This window comes from Chelonoidis abingdonii, chromosome 25 (genome assembly GCF_003597395.2).
Source record: "Chelonoidis abingdonii isolate Lonesome George chromosome 25, CheloAbing_2.0, whole genome shotgun sequence".
In the NCBI taxonomy this organism is placed as follows: Eukaryota; Metazoa; Chordata; order Testudines; family Testudinidae; genus Chelonoidis; species Chelonoidis abingdonii.
Genome location: NC_133793.1, coordinates 18,202,501 through 18,224,230, shown reverse-complemented (window position 1 = coordinate 18,224,230; position 21,730 = coordinate 18,202,501). Strand labels below are relative to the sequence as shown.

The 21,730-nt window shown below is 50.8% G+C and overlaps 1 pseudogene; it reads right to left on the bottom strand.

Annotated features, from left to right (window-relative positions):
• Window positions 1–1,187: 1,187 nt before the first annotated feature.
• Window positions 1,188–2,772, bottom strand: LOC116836597 (olfactory receptor 6F1-like; annotated as a pseudogene).
• Between the last annotated feature and the right edge of the window lie 18,958 nt (window positions 2,773–21,730).

The following is a 21,730-nucleotide window of genomic DNA, read 5'->3' as shown; positions in this document are numbered from 1 at the left end:
ACCCAACTTTGCCGGGGAGCCCCAGTCATGCATTCATGGACTGGGACCCCATTGTGCTAGGTAATTAACCAAACAATGGTCCCTACCCCAAACAGTTTACAGTCTAATTAAGACAACAGTATAAAGCAGAAAATCTCTGGAGTTCACTAGGCCAGACTGTAATGATCTTACTCACATGAGTAGCACCATGGACTTAAATTTCACTCTGAGTGGGTAAAGTTATATACATTGGCTTGGCAGAATTCAATGGGAAATATCACTGTTTACTTTTAAGTATTTTTTTTTTATTTTAATCTATTTAAATTTTCACAATTACGGGAAATTATAGGGCGTGGGGGTGGGAGGAGAAGTGGCCAGGTAATTATTTACTGGGAATAGACATTCAGATTAAAAAAGTTAAGCTTTATAAGCTGTTCTGACACAAATTGTCAACATCACATGTCAAAATACCCATACTTAGACCCATGATTATATTTTATTGTTGTTTAGGTTGCAATTTTTAAAGGTGCCTAGGAGAGTTAGGCCCACAACTCCCATCAAAGTTCAATGAGGTCTTGGTGCCTAATTCCTTTAGACTCCCTGGAAAGTCCCATACTGAGGTTAGCACCTAAATACCTTTGGCTTCTGGACCATAGATCTTTGTCAAAATGTTGTAATAGAGCTAGAAAGATGTCAAATCATGGGAAAAATTGTAAGAAGCTGTCCAATTTGCATCATCATGGTGACAGATGTGATAAAGTATTATCACAGCTTTCCAGTCATGTCCATGTCTTCTCCAAGTTTTCAGAGAGTCTTATCAACATTTTCTGGATTGTAAGCAATGTGAATTCAATGCTTGTGGAGCTCTGGGTAAAATGAAGAGATATATCATATCAGGTTAGTTTCCATACACAAAGAATCCTGATCCTCATTGAAAAGAAGATCACTTTCTGTCATTCCAGCAGTGTAAAGGTGTCTTTAAGAGCTTGTAAATGACAGTCACACCCATTTTAAGGCCTGTTTACACTGCCAAAAGAATCCAAAGTTGTCTTATTTTAAATGATACTCAATCCCAGAAATATAGTTTCCAAACTCTAGGCCAAATTCTCCATTATTATTATTTGATTTTATTTAGATATCTCTAAGGATTTATTTAATATTAGTATGTTTTTATGGTTCACTTGATTTCACCTCGCTGGCTGCCTAAATCAATGATATTCAGACCATTGGACAATAAGATCATGTCCTACTGAAAGCTTTTTTCCAGATGTCCTTGACTTCTTTATTCTTTAGAGTGTAAATGAAAGGGTTAAGCAATGGTGTCACAATAGTATTGAAGACAGAGACAATTTTGTTCATGTCCAGCGAGTTCTGTTTAGAAGGTTCGACATACAAGAAGATGGCAGAGCCGTACAATATAACCACAATGGTGAGATGGGCTGACCAAGTGGAAAAGGCCTTTTTCTGGCCTTGGGCAGATGGAATTCTCAGGATGTGGAGGTGATTTAAATGTAGGAGACCAGGGTGACTGCACAGGAGCCCTGGATGACAATAAACAGATAGTAATGTATACCATCTCAAAGAGGTGCGTGTCTGTGCAGGAGAGCTCTATCCAAGAATCTGTGTCACAGAAGAAATGGTTGATGACCATAGGACCACAGAAGTACAACCTGGTGATCAGAAATGCCGGTACAGAAATAGTCAGGAAGCCAGCTACCCATGAGGCAATGGCCAACTGAATGAACAAGGTGCTGTTCATGATGCAGCTATAGCGCAATGGGTGGCATATGGCCAAATAGCGATCATAGGCCATGACAGCCAGGAGTAGAAATTCAGTGCAGCCTAGGGAGAAGACAAAGTACATTTGCTGGAGGCAGCTGAAGAAGGAGATGGTTTTGCTTTGGGACATGAGATTGGTAAGAGTTTTGGGGACGATAGCTGTGGTGTACCAGATCTCCAGGAAGGAGAGATTGCAGAGAAAATAGTACATAGGGGTGTGGAGGCGACGGTGGGTCCCCACTAAGGATATGATGGTGATGTTTCCTCTGAGTGTCAGGAGGCATATGAACAGGAATAGCATGAAGAGTGAGATCTGCAAATAATGAAAGCCAGGGAACTCACGCAGAATAAATTCCTTCACATTGGTTTGATTTCCCTTCACCATTGGGGCCAGGTGGTGTACCTGCCAAAACACATGAAACCATAAAGGGAAGACAAAAAAATACACAAGTGATTTTGTTAGATGCAGGTCATTGTTGACAGACAACAAACTGAGCAGTCACATATATATCAGGATTCTGAACATAATTTGTATGGTGTAGTGAACATTTAACTCTCAGTGAGAGCTGGGAACCCTCAACATGTTGTTGGCTCAGCGTATTAGACAGATATGGGCACCCATTCACCTACCAGAGCTGGAAACAGAACCCGAGCATCCAGATTCCTAGTTCCTTTTTCTGAGCTACTAGAACACACTCCTCACCCTAAGCCTGAAACAGCACCCAAGAGTCCTGGCCTATATTTTCACAAGAGAGTATTGATTTGGGTGTGCCTCTGTTTTTAGATTTCTGCTTCAAGATATTTTAAAGGAAGGGCCTGACCTCTAGTGGGCAACTTGGGCCCCTGACTCTAGCAACATAAGAACAGTCCACTGTTGTCGCTGTTGATGATGATGGTGATACCCTCGTATTTGACTTATACCTTCTCTGAACCATTGGTAATTGTGATGGTACCACAGACTTCCAGACTCCATTCTCACCTCTCATTTTGGTCATACTTTATAATAAAGGTTCAATTGATGCTTTAATAAATGCTTGAGCCATTTGTATTGTTTTCACCCATCAAAATATGTTGCTAATAACCCTGACAATCATTTGTAAAACTTTCTATTGATGCACATATAACCATCTGGAACATATATTGCTCATGTTTCTAATATACTTTTAATTTTTAATTGCTAATAAGAAGGCTTGGAAAAATTTATTTTTTTAAATAATTTCAACAGATAATATCAATGTTTATTTTTAAGCCTTGTTTTTGTATTTTTGCACAGTTGTGCAAAAGTATGGGTTTTAAACATTTTTATTTTATTTTTATCAATTAAATTTCCACAGTGTGGGAAATTATGGCAGGGGCAGACAATGGGGGACTCTCAGGCAATAATTATTCAATGACCATACATGCTGAGATTCAAACATTTAAAGCTTTATAACTCTTAAAACACAAACTGTCAACATGATGTGTCAAAATATACAAATTAAATAGCTTTTAATCAAACTCTAGTAAGTTCTCAAGCAGCATTTGTCTTACTTTGCCTACCTATCAATTTCAATTATTATCAATGAAAATATTTTTTCATCGGTTTGTGTGTGTATGGTGAAATAGGATTTATTGACATTTCCTGATAAAAATCTAAGCCGTCCAACCCTATTTAGAAAGCATTTATAAATAGTACCCCAATACAAAGCGTGACCCCATTTTATTCAGTTTAATGGGGCCCTCTGCAGAATGCACTGGCTTTAGTATGTTTTCAAAAGTGTAACTGACATGAACTTAATAAATAATTATGTTGATGGTACACAAGATGGAATGGACTCCATGTTCTTCTTTCTGAAATGTGCTGACTACAGATCTTTTTCATTTTCTCTTTTATTTCTTCTTGTCAAAAACTTATTTTTTCTCTCTCAAAACATCAGATCTGATTTGGACTAAATACAGGGGAAAATTGATTTATTTTGGAAAGTGTAGAGTCTGCATTATTTGCAAAACTACAATTATTCTGCAAGATAGCAAGAAGGTGAAACTGATCAGAAACTGACTATAAACACAAGAAAAATTGTCTAACCTGTTTTTATATTGTAGTGTGAACATAATGCAGAAGCACAGGATGGCATTCTCAAAGACGCTTGAGGGAATTAGGTATCCACATATATTGCATTTCAGTGGGATTTGTTCATCGAACCCCTTTAGACTCTAGTGAAAATCCTAGCTTAAAAAAACCTGGCACAAACAATGAAAAGAAAATGAGAATGCAAAATTTGTTCTGCTTAAGGAATCTAAACTAGTATTAATTTGAATGTTAGGAATAAAAATAAGAAGAAAACATTCTGATTTCAATTAAACTTGTGTAAATCCTATATATTCTGGTAAGATATCCAAATAATTTTCAAAACATACGCACTATGTTGGATCTGTGGATGTATCCAGAATTGGAAAAAAAACTGATATCACATCAGATGTAGAAGAAACTGATCTTTGAACATAGAGATAAAATCAATACTGTTATTATTTTTCTTTTAAAAAAGCAGACAATAATGCTGTTTCTCTAACACATAACCTTTGACCTTGTCAAATGATTCTAGCTCTCAGCCTGCCCTAAAGGAGTCAACCATCAACTATCCTTAAGAGATTCTTTGCATATCTCCTTATATACTTATAATTGAAAATAAATGATCTATATCTTGTATACTACTGTTTTCTTAATTGCTCTGCTCGGGCAAAATAAAGGTGTTTGACTCAGGGAGGCTTATTTCATCTGGTCAGAGGCAGCCCTGGGACACGATCTTCAGAGAAATCCACAGACTGTCTCAGAAAGTTTGAGTGCATTGCTTGTGGAGTCATTAAATAAATAACTCAAGGACCAGTCCTCAAATTTCTACATTCCCATGTCGGTTTTGTAAACTAGTGCACCTACCTTCATAGAGTTCCTCTGCACTGAATTCTGAACAACTTTCACATGCTCATGCCTTGTGTCAAATCTCCATCCATTATTCATGGATCTTGTCCCAAAAAGAGTTGGCTGAACAAGAGAGCACAATGAGACATATTCTTCTGCTAGCCAAAGAATAACAATAATACTTAGCTCTTATGCATCTCTTTAAGAACATAAGAATGGCCATACTAGGTCAGGTCAAAGGTCCATCCAGCCCAGTATCCTGTCTGCCAACAGTGGACAATGCCAGGTGCCCCAGAGGGAGTGAACTGAACAGATAATGATCAAGTAATCTCTCTCCTGCCATCCATCTCCACCCTCTGACAAACAGAGGCTAGGCCACCATTTCTTACCCTGGCTAATAGCAATTAATGGACTTAACCTCCATGAATTTATCTAATTCTCTTTTAAACCCTGTTATAGTCCTAGCCTTCATAACCTCCTCAGGCAAGGAGTTCCACAGCTTGATTGTGCGCTTTAAATCAGTAGATCTCAAAGCACTTTACCAAGGAGGCCAAGATCATTATCCCCCTTTTACAGGTGGGAAACTGAGGCAGAGAAAGGCCTAGGTGTTTGAGAGGGGACTCAGCTCCACTCACTCCAGTGGAGTTACTCCTGGTTTACACTGGGGTGAGTGAGGGGATAATCAGGCTCACTGACATCAGTGATTCATAGATTTTAAACATGAAGGCACCATTATGATCATCTCTTCTGACCTTCTGTATAACCCCAATCAGGGAATTTCACCCAATGATTCCCTCAGCAAGCCCATAATTTGTGTCTGAGCTACAGCATCTCTTTTGAAGGAGACATCCAGTCTTTATATATAGACTTCATGTGATGGAGAACTCACCACACCCTTGACAAGTAGTTCTAATGGTTAGTTACCCCCATGGTGAAAAAGTTGCTTCTTATTTCCAGGCTGAATTAGATCTCATTCTGCTTTTATCTGCTAGATTAAGGACACCTTGACTATCAGGAATCTTCTCCTTTTGCTGGTACTTAGGGCCAGATTATTAAAGGTATTTAGGCATCTAAAATGCAGTTAGGCACCTAGTGGGATTCTCAAAAGTGTCTAGACAAATTAGGTGCTTATCTCCCATTTAAGTCAATGGCAGTGAGGTGATTTTTAAAGCTACATTACATGTCTATCTGCATCTTTAGGCACCTAAATCCCTATAAAAACCTGATCTTTATAGGCCACATTGAAGCCACCTCTTAAGCTCTTCGGTAACTTAACAGATTGAACTTCAAGGAATAACTTTTGTTTTACACTAAGACTGTAACAACATAAGAACAGCCATACTTGGTCAGACCAATGGTCCATCTAGCTCAGTATCCTGTCTTCAGACAGTGGACAATCCAGGATACTTCAGAGGGAATGAACAGAACAGGGCAGTTATCAAATGATCCATTGCCTGTCATCCAGTCCCAGGATCTGGCAGACCAGAAATTTTAATATTATCCCACCTGCACTGATGGGCATTCTTTACTGCCTTATGCTTAGGTCTTAGAAAGAGAAGTCATCTCCAGTGAATAAAGGATCCTCCAGATTCAGATCTTGAGTATTTAGGTAAACTAAATAGTTATTGTTATTTTACCAGATTCTACCATGATGGACTAGATCCTCAACTGGGTAGGTGGACAGTCCCATTCACTTCTTGGATTGGTGCCAATTTGTGCCTAAAGAGAAATAGGCACAGCATTCTCAGTGGCGGTATGATATATAAACCAGCTGAGGACTCTATATTATATTTTTGAATGAGTATTTTTGACCTCGGATGTACAGTGGAGCTAGATTTGACTATGATTTGCACCATTGTCAATACAGAGGACTCCCACTGTTTGCCCAATAAATCTATCTACCCACCTGATTTAGCATTTGGGCGGCTCTTCTAGGAAGTCCATCTAGTTTAATGATTGCAGTGCTATATAAACTGAGGCTGGGAGTTTCAAAGGGGACTAAGCCAATGGGAACTGGGCACTTATCTCCCTTTGACTCATTTAAAGTTGCAACCTAAAAAAATCAAAATTAAGTTACATTTGATTTATTAATAGTGGGTTGGGTTCTTCTCTCATATAGAACCAAATAAGCAAGTAGATTACTCATGATTAGATTGTGGAAACTCCAGTGGAATTCTTCCAAATTTAAACCAACATAACTCCATTCCCTTCAGAAGAGCTACCCCTCATTTACATGGAAAGGAGAATCATGCCTATTGGTTTCAGCACAGGAGCTTGTGATTTAGGCCAGTGACAATATGACGAGAATGAGACTCAGTGTATTAGGGGCTCATGAGAAATGACAGATCAGACAATTGAGGCCTTCCCTGCATCCACCCAAAATGAAGAGCATAGACACAAGCAGAAGCTTGACTGGACTTTGGCTCAGTAAGAACTGAGTAAGAATCTCAGGAGTTTGCACTGAAGTCAATGGGCTACATGGCCCAAGTAACAATATTGCCTCAGTAAGCTTGGATTTTTAAAGGGGCCTAAGGGAGTTAGGTTTTCAGTGGGACTTGAGCACCTAACTCCTATAGGCTCCTTTGAATATACCAGCCTAAGTGAGCACTAAGTAAATAATGAATGAGAAGAAAATAAATAATGAATAAGGACTGAGTACACACCAAGTAAACTTTCTCTTTACCTCAAAGTTTGTCCACAATGCTTGCTTCTTTTGGCGGCATGTAGAGTACAGACATGGGAAGCCCTCTAGCATGGGACTAAATCACAGTGTAGATTGGTGAGGCACAGCTTAATGGAGTGAAGACACCCCTGAAGCCTGTTTGTGTGTTCTCAAGTTCGGACCCCACACATCTCTATTCACCCAAGGAGTGCTCTCTACACTGCTATTTTCAGATGTGTTGTGTCCTGCTGCCTCCCCACCACTGAAGGGTGAGGAAAGGGCAGTGTAGCCATGCAGACTCACCCCTGCAGCACCTCCTGCTTGTCTCTCAGGGAATTAGCTTGATTTCCATCTCAGAGTACCCTCTGCAGGCAGGTGATCCACCTTACTGCTTGCTGTTGGCCCCCGTGTCCCTCCCTGGACCCGGTGCCCCTTTCACCTGGGGTGCTGCCCCCTGGCAGTAACTCCTTTCTCTTAGGGTCTCCTCCTCCCAGGGAACCCCCACCCACTATCCCCACCTCACCTCAGTATCAGGCTACTGCCAGTCATTGTCTAGCCCCCGCACCCTGGGGCAGACTGCAGTATCAGCCTACTCATCACTGGCAAGGTTGGGTTTGGACCTGCTGCCTTTGCCTACCCCTGGGCTGCCCTCTGCAACCCACAGTGCCTATTGGCCTTGTGCTGGGCCACAGCCTGGGCTTTCCAGGCTGGAGCCTCCCCAGATCCTCTGCCTTTCCCCAGCCCTGCTTCACTCAGGTTCTCTGGCTCCCTGCAGCCAGGCCCTTCTACCTTTACAGGCAGAGGTAGACTGTTTGTTCCTGGCATCCTTGTCCTTTTTATACAGGCCAGCTGTGGCCTGATTAGGGCATGGCCTAGCTGCGGCTGCTTCCCCAATCAGCCCAGCTTTTAGAGCTGCAGCTTTCAAGCCCTCCCAGGCAGGAGCGGTGGTCCACCCTGCTACAGGCGGCTATACTGTATAATGGGCACTAAGGGCAGCAGAGGGTGGGTGTGGGGAAGGGGCAGCTATACTGTATAATGGGCACTAGGGGCGGCAGAGGGTGGGGCAGGGAAGGGGCCACTATACTGTATAATGGGCACTAGGGGCAGTAGAGGGTGGGGCAGGGAAGAGGCCGCTTTACTGTATAATGGACACTAGGGGCAGCAGAGGGTGGGGGTGGGGAAGGGGCCGCTATACTGTATAATGGGCACTAGAGGCAGCAGAGGGTGGGGGTGGGGAAGGGGCCGCTATACTGTATAATGGGCACTAGAGGCAGCAGAGGGTGGGGCAGGGAAGGGGCTGCTATACTGTATAATGGGCACTAGAGGCAGCAGAGGGTGGGGGTGGGGAAGGGGCCGCTATACTGTATAATGGGCACTAGGGGCAGCAGAGGGTGGGTGTGGGGAAGGGGCTGCTATACTGTATAATGGGCACTAGGGGCCAGCAGAGGGTGTGGTGAGGGAAGGGGCTGCTATACTGTATAATGGACACTAGAGGCAGCAGAGGGTGGGGCAGGGAAGGGGCTGCTATACTGTATAATGGGCACTAGGGGCAGCAGAGGGTGGGGGTGGGGAAGGGGTGCTTGATACTGTATAATGGGCACTAGGGGCAGCAGAGGGTGGGGCAGGGAAGGGGCTGCTATAACTGTATAATGGGCAACTAGAGGCAGCAGAGGGTGGGGGGCAGGGAAGGGGCAGCTATACTGTATAATGGGCACTAATGGGCAGCAGAGGGTGGGGGTGGGGAAGGGGCTGCTATACTGTATAATGGACACTAGAGGCAGCAGAGTATGGGGGTGGGGAAGGGGCGGCTATACTGTATAATGGGCACTAGAGGCAGCAGAGGGTGGGGGGTGGGGAAGGGGCTGCTATACTGTATAACGGGCACTAGAGGCAGCAGAGAGGTGGGGGGCAGGGAAGGGGCAAGCTATACTGTATAATGGGCACTAGAGGCAGCAGAGGAGGGGTGGGGAATGGGGCCGCTATACTGTATAATGGGCACTAGAGGCAGCAGAGGGTGGGGTGGGGAAGGGGCGGCTATACTGGTATAATGGGCACTAGGGCAGCAGAGGGTGGTGTGGGGAAGGGGCGGCTATACTGTATAATGGGCACTAGGGGCAGCAGAGGGTGGGTGTGGGGAAGGGGCTGCTATACTGTATAATGGGCACTAGGGGCAGCAGAGGGTGGGGGTGGGGAAGGGGCTGCTATACTGTATAATGGGCACTAGAGGCAGCAGAGGGTGGGGGTGGGAAGGGGCGCTTATACTGTATAATGGGCATTAGGGGCAGCAGAGGGTGGGTGTGGGGAAGGGGCGGCTATACTGTATAATGGGCACTAGGGGCAGCAGAGGGTGGGTGTGGGGAAGGGGCTGCTATACTGTATAATGGGCACTAGGGGCAGCAGAGGGTGGGGCAGGGAAGGAGCTGCTATACTGTATAATGGGCACAAGAGGCAGCAGAGGATGGGGGTGGGGAAGGCGGCTGCTATACTGTATAATGGGCACTAGGGGCAGCAGAGGGTGGGGTGGGGAAGGGGCAGCTATACTGTATAATGGGCACTAGGGGCAGCAGAGGTGGGGCAGGGAAGGGCTGCTATACTGTATAATGGGCACTAGAGGCAGCAGAGGGTGGGGGGCAGGGAAGGGGCAGCTATACTGTATAATGGGCACTAGGGGCAACGAGGTGGGGGTGGGGAAGGGGGTGCTATACTGTATAATGGGCACTAGGGGCAGCAGAGGTGCAGGGAAGGGGCTTGCTATACTGTATAATGGGCACTAGAGGGCAGCAGAGGGTGGGGGAGGAAGGGGCGCCTATACTGTATAATGGGCACTAGGCGAGCAGAGGTGGGTGGGAAGGGGCTGCTATACTGTAATAATGGACACTAGGGGCAGCAGAGAGGGTGGGGGGAAGGGGCGGCTATACTGTATAATGGGCACTAGGGGCAGCAGAGGGTGGGGGTGGGAAGGGGCTGTACATACGTGTAATAGAGGGCACTAGGGGCAGCAAGAGGGGGGGCAGGGAAGGGCGCTATAATGTATAATAGGCACTAAGGGGCAGCAAGAGGGGGGTGGGGAAGGGGCCTGATAGTACTGTATAATGGGCACTAGGGCAGCAGAGGTGGGGTGGGGAAGGGGCGGCTTACTGTATAATGGGCACTAGGGCAAGCAGAGGGTGGGGTGGAAGGGGCGTGCTTACTGTATAATGGGCACTAGGGGCACAGAGAGGGTGGGGGGGAAGGGGCGCTATACTGTATATGGGCACTAGGGCAGCAGAGGGTGGGGGGGGAAGGGGCTGCTATACTGTATAATGGCACTAGAGGGCAGCAGAGGGTGGGGGTGGGAAGGGGCGGCTTACTGTATAATGGCCACTAGGGGCAGCAGAGGGGGGTGTGGGAAGGGCGGCTATGTATAATGGCACTAGGGGCAGCAGAGGGTGGGGTGTGGGAAGGGGCTGTATACTGTATAATGGGCACTAGGGCAGCAGAGGTGGGGCAGGAAGAGGCGCCTATACTGTTTATATGGGCACAAGGGCAGCAGAGGTGGGGGTGGGAAGGGGCTGCTTACTGTATAATGGGCACTAGGGGCAGCAAGAGGGTGGGGTGGGGAAGGGGCGCTATACTGTATAATGGGCCACTAAGGGCAGCAGAGGTGGGGGGGAAGGGGCTGCTATACTGTATAATGGGCACTAGGGCAGCAGAGGGGTGGGGCAGGGAAGGGGCGCTATATGTATAATTGGGCACAGGGGCAGCAGGGTGGGGGTGGGAAGGGGCTGCTATACTGTATAATGGGCACTAGGGGCAGCAGAAGGGTGGGGCGGGAAGGGCTGCATACTGTATAATGGCACTAGGGCAGCAGAGGGTGGGGGGCAGGAAGGGGCGCTATACTGTATAATGGCACTAGGGCAGCAGAGGGTGGGGTGGGGAAGGGGCTGCTATACTGTATAATGGGCACTAGGGCAGCAGAGGTGGGGTGGGGAAGGGCGGGCTATACTGTATAATGGGCACTAGGGCAGCAGAGGGTGGGGGTGGGAAGGGCGCTGATACTGTATAATGGGCACTGAGGGCACAGAGGGTGGGGGGGGGGAGGGGCGCTATACTGTATAATGGGCACTAGGGGCAGCAGAAGGATGGGGGGAAGGGGCGTATACTGTATAATGGCACTAGGGCAGCAGAGGGTGGGGTGGGGGAAGGGTGCTGCTAACTGTATAATGGGCACTTAGGGGCAGCTATATCCTGATTTTTGGAAACTAAGGAATATTCCTTCTCATTCTGTGTGCTGCTAATTTCACAGGCAAAGCAGGTGGGAATTGGAGCTGACAAGAGGCTCACAGTGTGAATGTAACACTCTGACAAGGGCAGAATTGGCAAGGGGATAGATCTTAACAAGAGCTATCTTAGTCCCTGGTAGCTGATCAGAGAAGTGGCAATGAAAATTCTGCCCATAGGGTATAAGGTGTTTGACCTTAAGGATGCAGCTGTTTCTATATGTCTGATCACAGAACTGGAGTGATGGTTCCCTAGCCTGAAGGGAACCTGATCAATTTCATTTGGAGCATGTCAATTTCACCAATGCTTTGCTTAGGATAAAAATACTAATTCAAAAAACAAAACAAAACAAAATAATCTGCTTCATTATGTGCTCTTTAAAAACATCCCTGTTAGCAACACAGCAACTAAAACAGTCTCTCCAATTGGCCATGTAGCACCTGTGACTCTGTAGAGATTTAGAGGAGGACACACGGGTCATTATAACTTCACATGCCTTAATTGGGACTCTGAGAAATATCAGTTTAGACCTGGACGCTGTCTGGGGATCTGAGAAATCGCTCAAGAAATCAAGGGCCAGTGGCAGAAGCAAAGTTACTCTCATTTTAATAGGTCCCAATGAGGGCCATTAGAATGGAAATGTTGGGAAATACAGGTCTCAGTGGCGGATTAGAAAAGAAAGTCAGAGTCATTGACTGAAGTGAAACAAAGGAAGGGAAGGGTTTGTTCCTATGTCAAATAGACCCCTATGGGTAAAGTGAATGGGGTGAAGCTGTTCATTCCCAGCCCTTCTGAAAGGTGATCCCTTCCTTCATCAATTCCATCAGACTCCTAGGTAGTGAGGGAATGTAAGCGGAGGTAGTGGTGGTGGTGGGGAGTTTGCAATGAAACTGACATGCAAACAAACCTCAGATTCCCATTAGGTTAGCAAAGGCAGCCCAGCCCAGAGGCAGGTAGCAAAAGGTAATTTCAGGGTTCTAGGCCTCAGTGACAGAGATTAGCCAATGCACCGGAGTTGTGACAGGCATTACTGTGCTGTCCACAACCCCCAGTTCTGCCGATGCCCTCAGTCCTAACCCACACCTCCCCCTTTACTCCTCACCCCCAATATTCCTTCTCTGGGTTCCCCCTCACACAGAGCTCTGTGCGTGCACACCCATCCTGACCCGCAGTCCCCCTTACTATCCGAGCCCTGGGTTCCCCGCAACGCACAACTCTGTTCATGTGTTCAACCCTGATCTGCCGTGCCCTGGGCTCCCCCGTGATGGAATGCTAAACTGCATTGTACTGCTCAGAAGGGACATTGCCCTGTGTGTGAAATAACTTGTTTAAGTTGACCTCAGCCATACCTGGCAGAGCTTTGAAGGATCTTACAGTGAGCACACCTGGTGTGTGTCTTGCTCTGAAGGAAGCTCTGTAGCCAGCTGTATCTATTGGGTTTCTGGGAAGTGGGCGGGCGAAGCCCCCCCACTGCTAAAGGATCCCCCCCCAGCCTAAGGGGAGGACCCACAGGACCTCAGAACCCCACTGATTACAGGTGACAGCAACCCGTGACCCACCCTGAAGGTGAGCAGGTCGTCACGGAATTTGCGGACCTGGTGGTAAGCCGCGGCACCCTGCTTCCCGGTCCTCTTGCCCTCCCCCATGAGGGCCCTCGCAGCCCAGAGGATTAGGTGGAAATCCCCCCATCGCTGAAGAGCAAGCGACACCTTGTTGCGGGAGCCCCTGACGTCATCCAGGAACTCCCGCAGCTCCTCTCGCAGCGCATGGGGGGCTGGGGTCACTGGCGAGGCCTCTGACACGGCCCCGTGGCCTACGGAGATGAGAAGGCAAGGGGCGGACCCCCGACGTGGCGCCCGATGGGCCGGCGCTACACGGTTCGCGTCAGACCCCAGCCCGACGGGGGGCGGCGGAGGGAAGAGCGCAACCCCTAGGGGATCGGGACTGCGAAACGTAAAGGCCGCCCCTGGGGGTCACCCTCTGGGAAAGGGAAGGCAATAACAGAGGGGGCGGTGAAGGGGACAGGAACGGGGTCAAGGATAAGGGCAGGGCTGGGGTCAGGGATAGGGACAGAGACGGGATCCTGGGCTGCAGGAGCCAAACTGGCAGGAGGCGGCTCCTCACGGCCAGGCGCGGAGGTTGGAGGAGTAGGGCAGGGGTTCCCAGTGATGCCGGGCTCAGGCTCGACAGGAGGCGCGCTAGCCACGGCATCAAGAGATGTAACACTGTCGGTGGGGCCCCCGCCGGGGAAGGAACTCGGGTGCTCTGCACCACAGAGGGATACCCCCGTTAGCCCGTCTCCCGGCCGTGAGGCACTGGCCGTCGCTCCAAGGGGCTCGGCGGCCGTCAGCGGGGTGCTATCTGCGGCCGGACAGGGCAGGGAGTCCAGGGGACCCTCAGAGGCAGGAGCAGGACGTGGCAGTCAGGAGGAGGGAACACGGGGAAAGGAGAGCTGGGGTGAGGATGTCCAGGTCGAGGCCCGCTGGCAGAGGGTCATCCTCCCGGGCGACCGGGGTCAGACCCAGGGCCTCGATCTCCTCAAAGATGGAGGGGGGTCACGCCGCCCACCACCCCGGGGTCCCCCCCTCACTAGCGCCCGAGGCAACGATCGGCCTCGAGTGTTGCAGGGGCGCAGGTGGCAAGGGAGCAGGGGGACCTCATCCGAGGGCCCCCAGGAAGGGATTGCGGAGGGGGGTGGTACCCTCCGGTGCTGCCACGTCTTCCCTGCCGGCACTGGCGGACGGACTGACCCGAGGGCACGGCGGAAGGCTCGGCATCTGCGGCCCCCTTTCTAGTCTTACAGGGGGCTCCCGCATCAGGGTAGGAGCGGAGCTCGAGCCTTCCGCTTGCCCCGCCTACCCTGGACTAGGGTCCAGCCCTCCATGGCGTCGCTCGCGGGCTGGGTGAATGGGGGGCCGGGTCGGAGGGCAGGGATGGCGAGTCGTGGACTTCGGGGGGTCACTAAGTGGGACAGCCGAAGGAAGGGAAGATTCCCCTGGGGAGGGCCTCTCCATGCCCACGGTACCCCCGCTGCACCCTCCTCCACAGGCCCGCCAGAGTGCAGGCAGCGGAGGCGGGGCTCCTCGCTCGTCTGGGCACGCCGAGGGAGATACCCCTGCAGCCCGAGCGGAGAGCGGCGATATATTGGAGAGGAGGAGGAGGGGCAGCCTGGGCACCGGGCGGCTAGGGGCGCCGGCGATGACGGGCGGCACCCTGCCGGGGCTCGGGGTCCCGGGCGCTCCTCCGAGCCGGGCCAAGGGGCAGTCCCTCCGGACGTGCCCCGTCGCCCGGCAGAGGTAGCACCGGGCCTCCCCGTAGAATAGTGCACCCGGTAATGGGCCCCCTGATAGGGGACCAGGAAGGACCCTCGAGTGCCTCTCCGCCACGCGCCGCGGCGGCAGTTGAAGCTGCACCTGCCGCGGAACGAGAGGACGTGACGGACGGGCAGGGGTCCTTGCAGCCCAAGGGGAGAGGGCTCACCACGGAAATGGGGCTTCCCCAGGGCAGAGAGGGCGGGCAACAGGGCGGCATTGGGGAGGAAGGGAGGGACGGACGTCAGGACAACACGGACCCCCAGGTCCTCCAGCGGCTCCAGGGGGACGAACACGCCCCACCGCCAGGCCCTTCTCCACCGCCTCCTGGGCGGCGGCCTCCGAGGCAAGGAAAAGACCACCTTGCCATACATTTGGAGGCCGCCACGATGGCCGTGGCCCCACCACCCTCGCCAACGCCCGCACGTAGGTCTCCACGTGGGGCGAGGCGGGCACCAGGAGGCAACGGACGCCGTGCTTCCTGGTCAAGTGGGGAAGGGGCCCCGGCCGCCGTAGGTGGTAGCGGAGGCAGCGGTCGGGGGAGATGACGTAGCGGCGGGTACTTCGGGGGGGGCCTGCCGCCACCTGGGCGTACGCTCTGGGGGCCGGGGAGGGGCACCCGCAGAGCTGGTGGAGGGAACAGCGGGGAGGGGCGCCGCGAGCCGTGGCAGGGGCCGGCAGAGGCGTGCAGGCTCGCCATGGAGGGCTTAGTCTTCCTAGCAGGGGGCCCTTTCCCTTCTTCTTGCCCTGGCCCTTCCGCCAGCTGGGGGGCTCCCCCAGAAGCAGAGGGGGCGAGGGACGTGGCAGCAGCAGAGGACACCCCGTTGCCCGCCGCTGCTGCGGCGCCGCAGCGAGAGCGGTGGCAGGTGGTCCGGCGTGGACGGCAGCAGCGGAGACTAGGGGGGTCGTCGAGCGGGAGCAGGCGGGGGAGGAGGGGCCAGGGTCAGTCCTCAGGAGTCCCACCCGCCGTGTCTCCCGCCATGGTGAGGAGGGAGGGAGGGGAAATACCGGAGAAAGAAAGGGAGGGGAGGGAGGCAGGTCAACCACTCCTCCCTGCTAGGCTGTAGGCAGGGGAGGAGGGCGCCAGAATGGGGAGGGGGCTGAGAAGGGGACTAGGAAGGACTTGAGGGGGGGTCAGTCACCAACACGGGAGTGAGAGCCGGCTCCTCTAGCTGCACTGGGGGGGAGGGATACAATAGCAATTGGGGTGCAGTGCAAGAGGGGAAAACTCAAACGGGGGGGGAAGCACAAGCGCACTAAGGGGCAAGGGCGCATGAGGGGAGGGGCCGATCAGGGCAAAGGGGCCGTAGGGAAGGGAGCAACCAGGCCGGGAGTGGGGCAGAGGGACCAAGGGGCTGGCTTCAGGGCGGGGCGGGACAAACAATGCTGGAGAGGGAAACGGGTGGGCAGGCAAACAAACTGAAGCTGGGGGGGGGGCAAAAGGCCACAAGGGGCAATGGGGCAGGCAACAAGGGGAAAAGCTAGGGGGCTGGTTGCGGAGGGGAGTGGAGGTCAGTGGGGAAAGGGGGGGGTGCGTGCACCCACGAGCACTTGTGCACAGTCAATAGGTGGCTGGCTGCTGCTGGGGCCCAAACGGTGGCAAAGGGCGTGGCAGGCCAGGCAAGCAGCTGAGTCCAGAGGCAGGAACCTGAGGCAGATGGTAAGCGGTCTGTGGGGGTGGTGGAGGGGCAGCGTGTGGTGGGGGTTCGGGGGGACACAGATGACCAGGGGCAGGCTCCACGCCACACCCCCTGTGCCCCCACAAACACAGTCTACACCCCCACCACTGGAGCACAGTCAAAGAGTTACTCAGTCCTCAGCAGGCCCCCTCCACGGTGGTCTTCAGAGTCCTCCTGTGTGCCCCTCCAGCAGCTGGTGTTCGTTCCAGTCCTCTTCGTCCTCCTCCAGGCTCCAGCAGCTCCCCAGGCAAACGCAGCTCCAGCAGCAGCAGCAGCCCTGGTGGCCAGGCAGCAAGGACCCCTCCCAGGTGGCAACAACGGTGGTGGTGGTGGAGGTGGTGGGGTCCTGGCTTCTCTCTCCGGAGGTGGAGGAGTGGGGGCTGGCCAGCAGGCCCCCCCAGCCCTCCCTCAGCAGCAGTAGCAGCAGCAAGCAGCGGCAGCCATCCAAGGAGGGGTGCACTCCAGCCAGCAACAGCCCAGGAAGGGAGAGGGACCTCCAGCCAGCAGGGCAGCCGGAGAAGGGGGGGAAAGCACTCCAGCCAGCAGGGCAGCCCAGCGGACAGAGCGCTCCCAGTATCAGGGTGGATCCCTGCTCCGGCCCTGAAGGGGTGAAAAACAGCCCAGAAGAGGGCTGTGGCTGGGAGCTACTAAGCTGGGCTGATTGGGGAAGTAGCTGCAGCTGGGCCACACCCCAATCAGGCCACAGCTGGCCTGTATAAAGAGGCCAGGGGAGCCAGAAGGAAAAGTCTCCCTCTGCCTGTAGAGGGAGATGGGCCTGGCTGCAAGGAGTTAGAGACAAGGTACCTGAGTAGAGCAGGGCTGGGGAAAGGCAGAGGACCTGGGGAGCTCCAGCCCGGAAAGCCCCAGGCTGTGGCCTAGCATTGGACTAAAAGGTACTGGGGGTTGCAGAGGGCAGCCCAAGGGTAGGCCAAGGCAGCAGGTCCAAACCCAACCTTGCCAGTGATGAGAGGCTGATACTGCAGCCTGCCCCAGGGCATGGGGGCTAGAGGATGACTAGCATTAGCCTTATACTGAGGCAAGGTGGGATAGTGGGTGGGGAGGGGAGACCCTAAGACTGAAGGGATTACTACTAGGGAGCTGCACCCCAGGTAAAGGGGCACCGGGTCCTGGGAAGGACATGGGGCCAGAGGACAGGTGGATCTCCAGCCTGCAGAGGGTGCTCTGGAGCCAGAACTGAGCTAATTCCCAGAAATCACGAGCAGGAGACGCCGCAGGAATGAATCTGCCTGTCTACACCAGCCCATATCTGATACTGGAGCATGACCCATATTTGCCATACCAATTTTGTGGCATGCTGTCTTAGCCATCTAATGACCATATCCATAGTTTGTAATATTCTACATTTCTTCTTCTTCTTCTTCAGGGCTACAGACTCTGCCTTAGTCTTACTGATTCCAGGCCACGTTTCCCCACTTACCAAATGAGTGGTTGGGGTCACCATTGTTGTTAGTGCTGCAGAGTGTTGTTAAGGCTGCTAAGTTGTTAATGCTGCTAGTGTGGTGTTCTTGGAGCTCCATTGTGAGCTGCATGAGCAAAGAGTGCAGCGTGCTGATTCAGCATACCTCCATGTTATTCATAAGAAAGACCGCAGGCTCAGTTCGGTGGTGAAGGCACTCGGCCAGGTGTATTGTCAATGAAGCATGGTCCTAGTGCCCCATAAGAGCTACAGGTGCACTGACATGCGATTCTGGGATTCCGTCATGGTCACCTCTGCTGATGAGCTCTGTGTGGTCACCTGTGCTGATCAGCTCTCCACACTGGCCAAACAGGAAATGAAATTCAAAAGTTTGCGGGACTTTTCCTGTCTACCTGGCCAGTTCATCTGAGTTGAGAGCACTGTCCAGATCGGTCACAATGGTGCACTCTGGGATAGTTTCTGGAGGCCAATCCTGTTAAATTGTCCACACGACCCCAAATTCGACCTGGCAAGGCCGATTTCAATGCTAATCCCCTCGTCAGGGGTGGAGTAAAGACATCGATTTTAAGAGCTCTTTAAATTGAAAAAAAGGGCTTCGTCGTGTGGTTGGGTGCAGGATTAAATCGAGGTAACGCTGCTAAATTCGACATAAAATCATAGTGTAGACCAGGCCTAAGTGTCTCTGTGTTAAGCACACTTGGTTCAGCAGCTCTGACTCCAGCAGCTTCCTTGTAACATCACAACCACACTGTGGTCTCTACCTACCTTGGTTATTACAAGCCAAATGACCCCAACACACCCGAGTCCCAAATTTCCCCCAAACCATCTGCCCTGAAATGTCCAACCCTCTCCTGAAACATTTAGAGAAGTAATAATAAGGTCCATTGCTGCCTTGAAGAGACAAGAGTACAGCAAATTGTGGCTTTAGCTATAGTTAACAATCACTTCATTCAAACACAGCACTGGGTTGGTTTAGATAAAAAATAAAACATGTTTATTAATGAAAAGAGAGGTTCCAGGTGAGTTCACGCATAAGGGACAAAGTCAGAAACGGTTACAAGCAAGCAAATAAAAATGAAAAACGCCTTCTAGTGACTCAGACCTAGCAAAACTGCAGTCTTGGTTCAAGATAAGATTCTTGCCACACTTCCTTGCAGCAAGATGGCTGTCAAATCCCTTGGTCAGGACCTCCTGCTAAGTCTGCCAAAAAAATTGAATTTTTAATATCATAAGCCCCCCCCCCATCTTTCTAATGGGAGCATAACTCATCATTTCCTTCTTTATAACGTTGGGAATAGTTCAGCTGAATGAAGATGGATATTCTTGACTGAAATATCCAAAGATAGGCCCAACCTGAGCCATTCAGGTCAAGAAGGGCTTGTGTTGTGGAAGTCTGACTCTGGTCCATCTCTAGAAACCTTGCCCTTGCCATATTTGCCTGTGATTTCTCCCCGTCTGATGGATGGTTCAATTTCCAAAAAAGAGGCCAATGACTTAATGGGAGCTGGGAATTGAGTTCCCTTCTTGTACTGTGAGATGGTCTCTTTGGGTCAGGACTGGTCCTTGGTCTCCGCTGAGTCTCCTAAAGGAGCCGATTAGCTCAGATGCATTGGTTGGAGGTGGGATGGGGGGGCTCTCTGTTTTTTTGCACATAACCCTGAGAAATGTCGTCCACTCTTTTTACAGGGGTTAGAAAGTGGACAGCTTCTGGGCACTACTCTATTGGACTGATCTGAAGAAGGTCCCTAATGATGAAGGGACCTACCTTGTTCCCTGTGCCCAGAGCCAGACAATCCCTGTTTACACTGAGCTCTCTGTGATAGTCACATGTGAATGTGATGTGAAATGAGACCTCGTTTGCTTCCCAGTGGCCAGTGTGGGGTTAAAGTCAAGAACTGTCACACTTTCTCAGGACACCCTGAAGCACCGTCTGCTCACAATCCTTGCTCCCATGTTCAGCTTCTGCACAGTGTACAAGGACCATCCCAACAGCTCAGGAATGCAGGTAGCAGTAGCAACTAAAACAAGCAGACTGTGCGGGTTTCCTGAGAGCCACCTATGGGGAGCACACTGCTCCGGTTATCCCCAGTGGGGCACTGGAGTGGATTCAGGAGGAAATAACTCCACTGAATAGGCTGGACACATCCCTGCTGCAAGTGGGATTTCATCTGTAGAGTTACACCAGGAAAGCATTTGGCCCCTGTGGGCTTAGGGAAGACAATGTAATTGACTCTACCATGTCCTCTGGAACTGTAGCTGAAATAACGCACCGAAGAATGTAAAATGATAAAACTGATTTAGCATTGCTCCAAATCTTAACGTACATTTTGAGGGCCCTGGGATGCCTACCAGACACTCTGCATCTGCTTGTCTTTCCCTTGCCTGAAAGTTTCAGCCACTCCATAAAGTGAATATTTATATATTTAAGTAACAAAAATGTAAAGCTCTGGCAGTGGCTTCACCCTACCCTATCCCATTCTGCGCAAACAGCTTCAGCCATTCCCAAGCCGGCATCCTGGGAAATTTGTTCTCCACATCAAATTCAATCCTTGATCTCTCTTAAGAGACTGACCAGTGTGGTGCCGATCACTGCGCACAGAGGGCCAGTTTGCATGATATGTCCTTCTGCCCACAAGGAACTGACTGGGACGTTCAGTTCATTACAGCAGCCCACCCAAAACTCAGTGAATTGGCCAGGGCCTCTTATTAGCACGTTGGTCTCAGTTTTCAAAAACAAATGGAGATTTTGGGTATCCAGGGTGAGACACTTTTAACTACTCCTGACCCACAGGGGAAAATACTGAGGACCTGCCCTCTGAAAATCAGGCTCATTTTAAGGTGTCTCTTTTCTGGGGGGTGCCCACTTGAGTCATCCAAGTCACTAATAAGTTCTGAAAGTTTATACTAGGCCCCCTTTTCCCTGTGTTCATATTATTAAGGACCAGCTCCTTCCCTGGGGTACATTTATTGGTCTCAGATGGTGGAGCCCCAAATGCCCTAGTGAAAGTCCCTGTGTCCATTGCAATCACTTGGCATGTCTGATTTCTCAGGAGACATGCTGTCCAGACCGTGTGGGTCATGAGGTCTAGGTTTAATTCCTGGGTCTGCTGCAGACTCACTGGACGAGACTGGCCCCATTCATTTCTCCCTGAGTGCTTCACTCTGTGCATTGTCCTGTTATAAGCAGTACTGAGGAGAGAAATCTGGGACACCAACCTTCCACCTCTTAAGCCCACATCATGAGGGACTTTCCTTTCCAGACATTTCCTACCTGACCAGTGCCTAGTGCAGTTGTTCAGTCCCCGAATCTCCAAGACAATCAGAATCAACATCCAAGGTCTCCTTGGTCAATGAGGAGTTATAAGAATTACAATTGCCGTTCATGGTTTTTTTTTTTGGACCATCTTCCTCAGTAGTGGAAAGGGTAGAAGTGCATCAAGTAGGTCCTGCAATCAACTGTCCAATAAGGCATCTGTCCCCAGGGCTCTGGGGTATGCTTCCCTTTTTAAGTATGTCAGCCTCTTTGCTTTCATATGATTCGCAAACAGGTCAGTTGAAGGAAGGCTGAACATCAGAACAATGAGATCACAAACCTCTTGATTCAAGTACCAAGCAGAGTTGTTGACCTTGCACCTGCTGGGTTGACCTTGCGCCTTGCTGCAGACCTGTTGCCAAGGTGATATTTGGCATAGAGTACCCTGAGAGAAAAGAAGAATTGTTCTGCCC